The sequence below is a fragment of the Labrus bergylta genome, chromosome 10 (assembly GCF_963930695.1).
Source record: "Labrus bergylta chromosome 10, fLabBer1.1, whole genome shotgun sequence".
NCBI lineage: Eukaryota > Metazoa > Chordata > Actinopteri > Labriformes > Labridae > Labrus > Labrus bergylta.
The window spans coordinates 24,017,516-24,025,594 of NC_089204.1; the positions used below are offsets into that span (position 1 = coordinate 24,017,516).

General features: G+C 40.5%; 1 protein-coding gene across 2 annotated transcripts in view; it reads right to left on the reverse strand.

Annotated features, from left to right (window-relative positions):
* The window catches only part of zgc:171482 (zinc finger protein), a 60,600-nt gene extending 53,126 nt beyond the window's left edge, over positions 1 to 7,474 (reverse strand). Inside the window, exon 1 of one of the 2 annotated variants that reach the window (XM_065959624.1) lies at positions 6,831 to 7,474. The gene's annotated coding sequence lies outside the window, so the exon portion shown is untranslated. The remainder of the gene's footprint in view (positions 1 to 6,830) is intronic. The other variant, XM_065959623.1, reaches the window with a different exon arrangement.
* Between the last annotated feature and the right edge of the window lie 605 nt (positions 7,475 to 8,079).

Genomic DNA, 8,079 nt, shown 5'->3' on the forward strand with positions numbered 1-8,079 from the left:
TTGCCTCATGTATCGCCTCAGAGCGTAGGCAGCATGGTTATAGACTTTTCTTTCTGCAGCACCTAATGCCCTCAAGGACGAATAAAGTGAGTGTTTTATTGATTCACATGAGATTCATTAGTATCTGCAGAGCTTACAACATCCTCTAAACGACTTGATAGAAAGTCTTATTTTGTTCCATTCAAGTCATATTTAAAGGGGACACTGTGAAATAGAAAAGCGACGATACAATTATTATTGATGGAAATGTTTTAACCTTTAATTAATCAGGTACTGTATGTCCAATCAAGCTCAAGTGGACACCAGTTTAATTTCGTCCTGGTTCTTTGTTGAGGTTAAAATAAGATTGAATACGCTGTCCGTCCATACTGCTCCCTTTATAACCTCTCTTCCTCTTTTAGACCTCTTTATTCATGAGGGTACTTCAGTTCTTTTATCTCTGAGAATCTCTCTTCCTGGACCATTACGTGTTAATGGTGTTAATAGCAGATCTACCGCTTTAGGTCACAATATGGATTCATTCAAGGGTGAATGAAGACTATTATCCCGGGCAAAGTTAGGTTTTCTCAGTTTAACCGAGCACATCTCCACCTCCCTGTGCCTATCTCTGAGTGTGTGTGTGTGTTTCTTTGTGTGTGTGCACACATTCAGTAAGACTCTTAGGCAAACTGAGTTAATGGGGGGAGACAAAAAGCTGCCTGAAGTTTGAGCTGTTGTTATATTACTGTAACATATGGGGGATGCCAGGCTGGATGGCAACAAAACTGTTGGGGTCTATCTCTTCCATTAGCAACTAATTGCTCTGTTTTTAATACTTTGGCACATTGATCTAGGAAAGTTTTGCTAAATAGTACAAGAACATTAGGACAAAGTTTCCACCTCCCTTATTACAGAGTGAAGCTAACACTTGTTGGTCTGAACATTCAGTACCAAATATTTTACATTTGAGACTGCAGTGACGTGATCAAGCATGTTTTCAAGATCCAAGAAAGGAAAAAAAAAAAATGGTGCGATTCATGAGAAAAAGTCTCTTTGAAAAGGTATTACGCAGAGCACAAAAGCTTCAGAGAGATTTTTTTTGGGGGGTGAGGGGGGGGGGGGCATAATTTAGTCTCAGTGTAATACACACACAACCTCACACACACATGGACTCTCTTTGATAGCGAGTGAAACTAGGATCAGAGAAAGGAAGGAAGGAAGGAATATTATAATAATAATTCAATATTTTCGCCAATGCAATTTCCTAAATCCAAACAAAGTCTTGCACATTAACAATATTATACTGAGTTTCAAAGAACATTATGCGTAATGGCAAAACTGAAAAGGAAGCAAACAAATTTCCCATGAGGCAACATGTACCAAAACACAAAAGACATACATTACCTCAGAGACAGAGCTGGAGTGAGACATAAAAGAAAACAAAAAAAAAACAATGCATATGAAAGGAAAATAAGAACTGTAAAAGAAATCAGGCATAAAATTGCAATAAGGGGAACAACTGAAGTGGCCCGAGCCAAATAATGCGTTGTAATGACTTTGCTCTCGTCAAATCTCTCAATCCTCTCTGACTGTCTGTGTTTCCACGATGGAGCAAATGTGACTGCAAACAGCGAACTCCTAATATGACAGCTCATTTCTAAATAATTAGCAAAATAAGCTTCTTGTTTTGTAGCACAAAAGACTCGATTACGTTAAGTGTCATAACAAGTGTGTTGTTCGACTATAAAGCAGGTGTATTTATAGTTTCAGTACAATAGAGCTGAGACTTGATGATGCATTTTGGTCCTTAGGGGACGTGAACACAAATACCCTTGTAGGATCCACTGTCAATCATAAGGGCTTCTACTTTATATGTGTGCCTGTGCTTAGCTCACTGTCGGTCTGAGTGAATGTTTGCTTGAGTAAATGAAGGTTGTCATGCCTGCAGGGATCCGCACAATAAGCCAGAGGTAAAAATCACAGCTTATTAATGCCTCCTTGTGTGTGCGTCTCTGCAGGTGTGGAGCACTTTATTTGCCATAGCAGCATTTCGATGAGAGCTTAAAAACACAACCTTGATGTCTGCTGTATGCATGGTCGGCTGTGTTTCCTTCTGTGTAACTGTGTCACAGTAATTACAAACATCAAGGTCAGGTTTAAAAGAATCCATCTGCAAAAGAGTGGAAGAAAACTTTGGGTGATTTAACATTCACCCAGCGATCCCCTTTTCTTCAGTTTGTGACAATCTCTGTTTTCTAAGTGTTGTAACATTGAAAAATATTGATTTTAGCTTTTGGATACAACTATTACAGCTTGTCCTGCCCGTAAGTGTGCTGTCGGAGCCCAGCGCTTCCGGCAAGATCGAGCCACAAGAACAGAGGAGTGATCAATGGCATCGATCATGGCAAATCAACAGTCCAATGATCAAGCAAAGAGAAATAAAGTCCACGTCAAAAATAATCCAAAAAGAGAAGTCTTTGAAACTATTTTAGATTAAGCGTGAGGTAAATCTAGCCAGATCAAAGGAGATACAAAAAAGAAACGACTCGCAGCTAAAACCTCTGAATCAAAAAGGAGTCAGTTGCAAATGATAGTGTTTATCCACACACCAACCTACAAATAACCGCCTGTTTAAGTCCCATGAACCCTGCCGTCTTTGCCATTTGAGTCACAGAGAATAATACGTTTTCTAAATATGGGTTTGATAGAGGAATTTAAAATGAGAAGGCCTTTGTTTATTTTCTCTCCCAGAAATATGTCAAAGTGAAGCAAACAGCCTTTAAACATAAGGCACTGACTTTACTACGGAGCTGTAAGTAATTTATCATAAAGTCTCCACATGCAAACACTACCCCCATCTTCAGGGATAGCATGCAAGCATACAAGCTTCATACTGTGATGTGTAAATCATGTCCTAACATACATGCACACAAAGGAGCATGCTATTGATATGTTTGACCGCATGCTGTGTTTGTGCATCACAGACTCATAAACACACTGGCACGGACTAAATAGGGCATGACCTTGCAGCCTCTATAAACAGGAGAGCTGTGACGATGGGTCTGTGCTTCTTCTATGTGCATGAGAGAATGTTTATGAAGTTTGGAGAAAGCATATGACTTATTTAGACAAATTCAAAGACACAGAAGAAAAAAAATCAGCATCTGATAAGCATGGTTTTCTTCCCTCGCTCACTGATGCACCCACAATATCCCCCCTCTACTTCCCCTCGGTGCCTCCCTATCTGGCAGCGGGCCAGTTTCCAAACGCGGTGATGGAGCAAAAGAAAATTGATTTCTAAAGAGCTCTGTCTGCTATTCCCGGATATGAAATATGCAACCAGTTATTAGTCTAACACTGATATTAACGTAAGAAGACAACCATGTCAAGATATATATTAAAGATGTCTCTCTTGTTCCCGCTAAAGAGAAACATAAAACAGCGTAAAAATGATAATGCCACTTGTTCAAAGCATGCAAAAATCATCATCAATACGTTGCAATTGTGATGATATCTGCTTTGTTTGTGAGGAAAAAAAGAGAGGCACAAACAGCTCTCGGTTGGCACGGCGATGATGCTGCTGTGACACAGACAGACTCAATATCTTTATATTAATACCTGCACAGCGGATCCTTTCATTATACTTATTGCACAGCTATTAATGAGTGCACACTAAGAAAGGTCAAATGGCCCACACACCAATGCACATGAGCACACACATGATGCACTCGTGCAAAAAAAAAAAAAGAAAAACTTGCATGCACACAGTCAGCAGAAAAGGTCACAGCATACGTTGTGTGAGAGAAAAATATTCGAAGAGAATAAGCTGCCTGTTGCTATGGAGCACTCCTGGAGGAAAATATACACACACATATTTACAGACGGACACCTACACACGATGCTTTATCAATCTTAAAGAAAGTGGAGCAGTTGTTCGCCTGTGACCGCTAACATGCACACACACTCGCACACACACTCGCACACACACTCGCACTCCCTCAATCAATCCTTGTCCTATTAAAAAAAGAGCGGAAGCTGCAGCCGCTTTAAAGAGCAGCACTGCCTCAATTATTGCCCTCGGACTGCATTTGTGTGTGTGTGTGTGTGTTTATCAGTGTTTGTGTGCGAGTGAGTGTGCATATGCTCTATTTGTATGTATGGAGGAAATGCGGGCACTTTTCAAGACTACGTTTCCTCTGTTTATTCCTCCAGGACTGTGTAAATTATGCCAGTCGGTTAATCAGATTCTCCCCCTGATGCAGTTCAGCACCTCATGAGAGACGTTCAGACAGAGAGAGAGAGAGGGAGAATCAAATGGGCTCCTGTACATCTAATGGCTCAGAGCCTCACTGCATATGTTCCACAATATGAACATGCTAATTCACTTTCTAAATAAAAAACATTTTCAATTTGTTTTGCTCCTCTTAGTATCTTCACCTTGAGTGAAATAAAAGGCAGTGTGTTGGCATGAATATAAGCTGTTAGATATTTATTTATCCGTCACTGTGCTACCACAGATTCTATGACAGTTAGAGAGGCTAGAACTATGAAACTTTCTTTAGTGTGTCAATGAAATATACTCGAATAAAAGAATTGTATTCAGCCACGATTTTCATTATTGGGTACTTCTAATGTCATTGTACGAGGTACAGAGCGCAAACATGCAGATTTTAGAAAAATGTTAGATGTTTTTTCCAGCGTTTGTCTTCTTTTGTGATACTGAACAGACTAATTGAAAATTAGAGGGGTTTGAAAAAGGGGTTTGAATCAATTATCTTTGTTATCAATGTCTGTTTTTATTATTTATTTGGTCACCTGACTGTTTGATGTACATAATGTACAAAATAATGTCTTATGTGCAACAAACAAGATTACTCATAATAGGATAACTATTGTAACATCACATCATCAGTCCAGTAAAACTAAGCTGTCTCACGATGGTCTAAACCCAGCTCATGTTCCCTGTTAGTGGGTGAACTATACAACGTTTGATTAATTCTGCCTCACAACGATAGGAACAGCCGACATTGAAGGATCAAACAGAACTAAATAAGAACTGAAACAGATCTAAACAACGCACAATTACTATCCTGTTTGTTAACAGTTCAATTAAAGAGCCAATCATTCCAGCTCTTGTTCAAACTGCTGTTTAGGACAAAAAAAAACATCTTTCTTTCTGGATGATATTTAAGGGAAATCTCCTCTAAATGCTGCCCTTATATAGACACAGTGATAACTTATTATTTGGTAGATTAACAATTTTGATTACAATCACAAGTTGAAGCTCTAATATGGTGAATAAGATGCATTTTCTTTATTATCTATTCTAATCTAGCTCTGTGACACGGTGCTGCAGTGACCTGAAGTACAGTACAAGTCAGCGCATGCTGATCAATATCTGTATGTAAACAGAGCATGAAGCCACAGCTCGCCTCAGGTTGGTGGGGCTACATGTCGGAAAAACAGACCCGGTGCTACTCAGTGGAAATAAAAGAGGCAGAGTGCAAACTGCAGAGAGTGCCGCTCGGGGTAAAATGTTCTTTTTCGGAGGACTGATGGTTGCTGTGTGATGACATAAATAACTTGGAATTGTTTTACTTTATGACACCTCATTACAATGTGTCTGAGTGAGGGATGTGTGATATTTGGGGATATCCTGTACTGTAAATGTGTGTATGTGTGTGTCTGTCCTGGTGACAGGCAGGCAGGCGCTGTGTAAAGGCCATAAGCTGGTTCATCCAGCCTCAGACGCCCAGTATGAAGCTGACTGGACATTTATCCCAGAGTGACAAATAGTTGCATTGAGGTTGGGCTCTCAATGAGATGGATAGGGTCCAGTGAAACTAGATGCAGCAAGTATCAGCACTAATCCATATTATATCTGACATGTGTCTCATTTTCACATTTCACTGGGAGTCATTACGGAGGAAGGCACGGAGCTCAGGGTTTGCTATGCTGTGAAAAGTTTCTAAATCATGTGGAAAATCCCTGCGTCTAATTCCAACTTCAGCAGGGTTGCCAGGTTTTTCTACATTCATTGAAACCGCTCTACAGCTGAGATGATCAGTGCAATATGAGAAGAGCTGATTGCCAGAAAATTAACCTGCAACCACTTTGATAATGATTTAAAGTAAATCATCAGGAAGACACGCCAACAATTCTCTGGGGTCATATTTTCAAACGTAAAGATGAGCTGCTTTTGTCCATCTCTGTTTTACTGTGAAGTAAACATCTTTGGATTTTGAACTATTGAAGTGAAAACAGCAGCTCAACTTTGTCTCTAGCATAGTGTGAGTCTTAACTTTTTTTTCTTACATTTTAAAGACCTAACAATTAGGTGATACATTGGGAATAACATCAAGTTAATTGCCCATTGGTTGCAGCCTTACAGTTGTACAAAACCTTATGGTAGCATACAAAGGCAGTCTACAAACACAGGTAGGCTATTTACATAAAAAAGATGAGTAAAATAGTGCTTCGTTAAGAAATTGATCCAGGAAACGCCCAAGACTTAATTAAAGCATTATAGAAAAAAAACTACAATATCATGCAGCAGTAGATGCTGCATAGCCTATAATGAAATGTAGAGCAACACCATGTCCTGGATCTATGTCGAGTTTCCAAAAAAAAAACAAGATACCACAAAGTTTGCAGATGTTCTACTATACAAACTCGGACGCTCACTATCCCAGCAGGAGTTTCCATAGACATATTGAGTGATTTTAAACTTTCGGTAGGCTATTCTGCTTGAAACAGACCGTCCAGACCATCAAATAACGAGGGGCAACACAGGTCGATAATGCATCTGTTGAACAAACTGGCCAGTCAGTATTTGCCAGTCCATCACTCACCTTGCGCAGAGGCAGTGACTCCTCTTGACGAGACCGTCAACCATCCGCCAACTGCCTGTAATCCTTTAACGTCCTTTAAAATCCGTCACATACACACAAGCAGTCTTAGCAGGTGGCGCTGCTCTTCAGTCGAGCTATTCTGTGTGTTTTCTTGCAAGAAATCACGTCGTCCTCTCCAGAAGAAATTAATAAATAAAGAATAAAAACAGAACTCCCTCGCGTTGCTCTCTGTCGTGATGTGCGTGTCCTCTAGCGACTCCTCGGCAGCCCCGTAGTATCGCGCGGAGGAAAGAAGAAACGCTGCTCTGTTGATATCATCCACTACTACTCCGACCAAAAGGCACCGCGGAGAGGAAAAACAAAAACAAAGTGAGCTATCCCAGCGCGAGGGAGGAAGAGGAGGGGCAGGGTGAGAGGAGATGATGGTGATGATGATGATGATGATGATGATGAAGAAGAAGACGAAGAAAGTGGGAGCAGCCTTCACTGGGATGAATGAAAGACAGAAAGCGCTCTCGGCTCACCAACGTGTGTGTGTGCGTGTGTGTGTGTGTGTGTGAGTGATAGTGAACAGTGAGAGAGTGAGTGAGTGAGTGGGAGCTCTGGTCGAGTGAGTAGGTCTCCGCACGGTGCACCCACATGAATATCGTCTTACATAAAAAATGAACTGAGGCTGAAAGAGCGCGCGAATTACCATTGCATCTCATTATCTTAAGGTTGATTTTGTGTTTCTGGCAGGCTTATCAAGTGTTTGTGCGGCTCAGGTGTGCACCAACCGACCTGTCAAACTCAATGACTTTCACTGTTCTCCTTCTTTTCTTTTCTTTTTTTTAGATTACAATGGTATCACTGTGTTCAGATAATGATTTGGTTTTATTACATTGGGTGGAAATATGACTGCTGGAACATCATTGAAAAACAAAACGTTAACAAAACAAAGCACTTTATCTAAGCGAGGCTACACAATACAGGTATATTTTAAGTAGCTTTTCTCCATTCAAACTGTCATTTATTGCATAGGCCTATAACAATTGATTCATTTATTCAACCTGTTGTGAGGGGTGTCAGATATTATGTGCAACAATATGTGTATACTGTGTAACAGGAATTCAGCGTGGTGCACTTTGGCGCCCACCAAAGGGCTCTGAGTGCAACTGCACTGTTGTAGGACAGTGCTGTTATGCCGTCTCCACTACTCCCCTTAGACAATATGCTTTTGTTGACAAGCAGTCGGGCGGTTGTAAGAAGC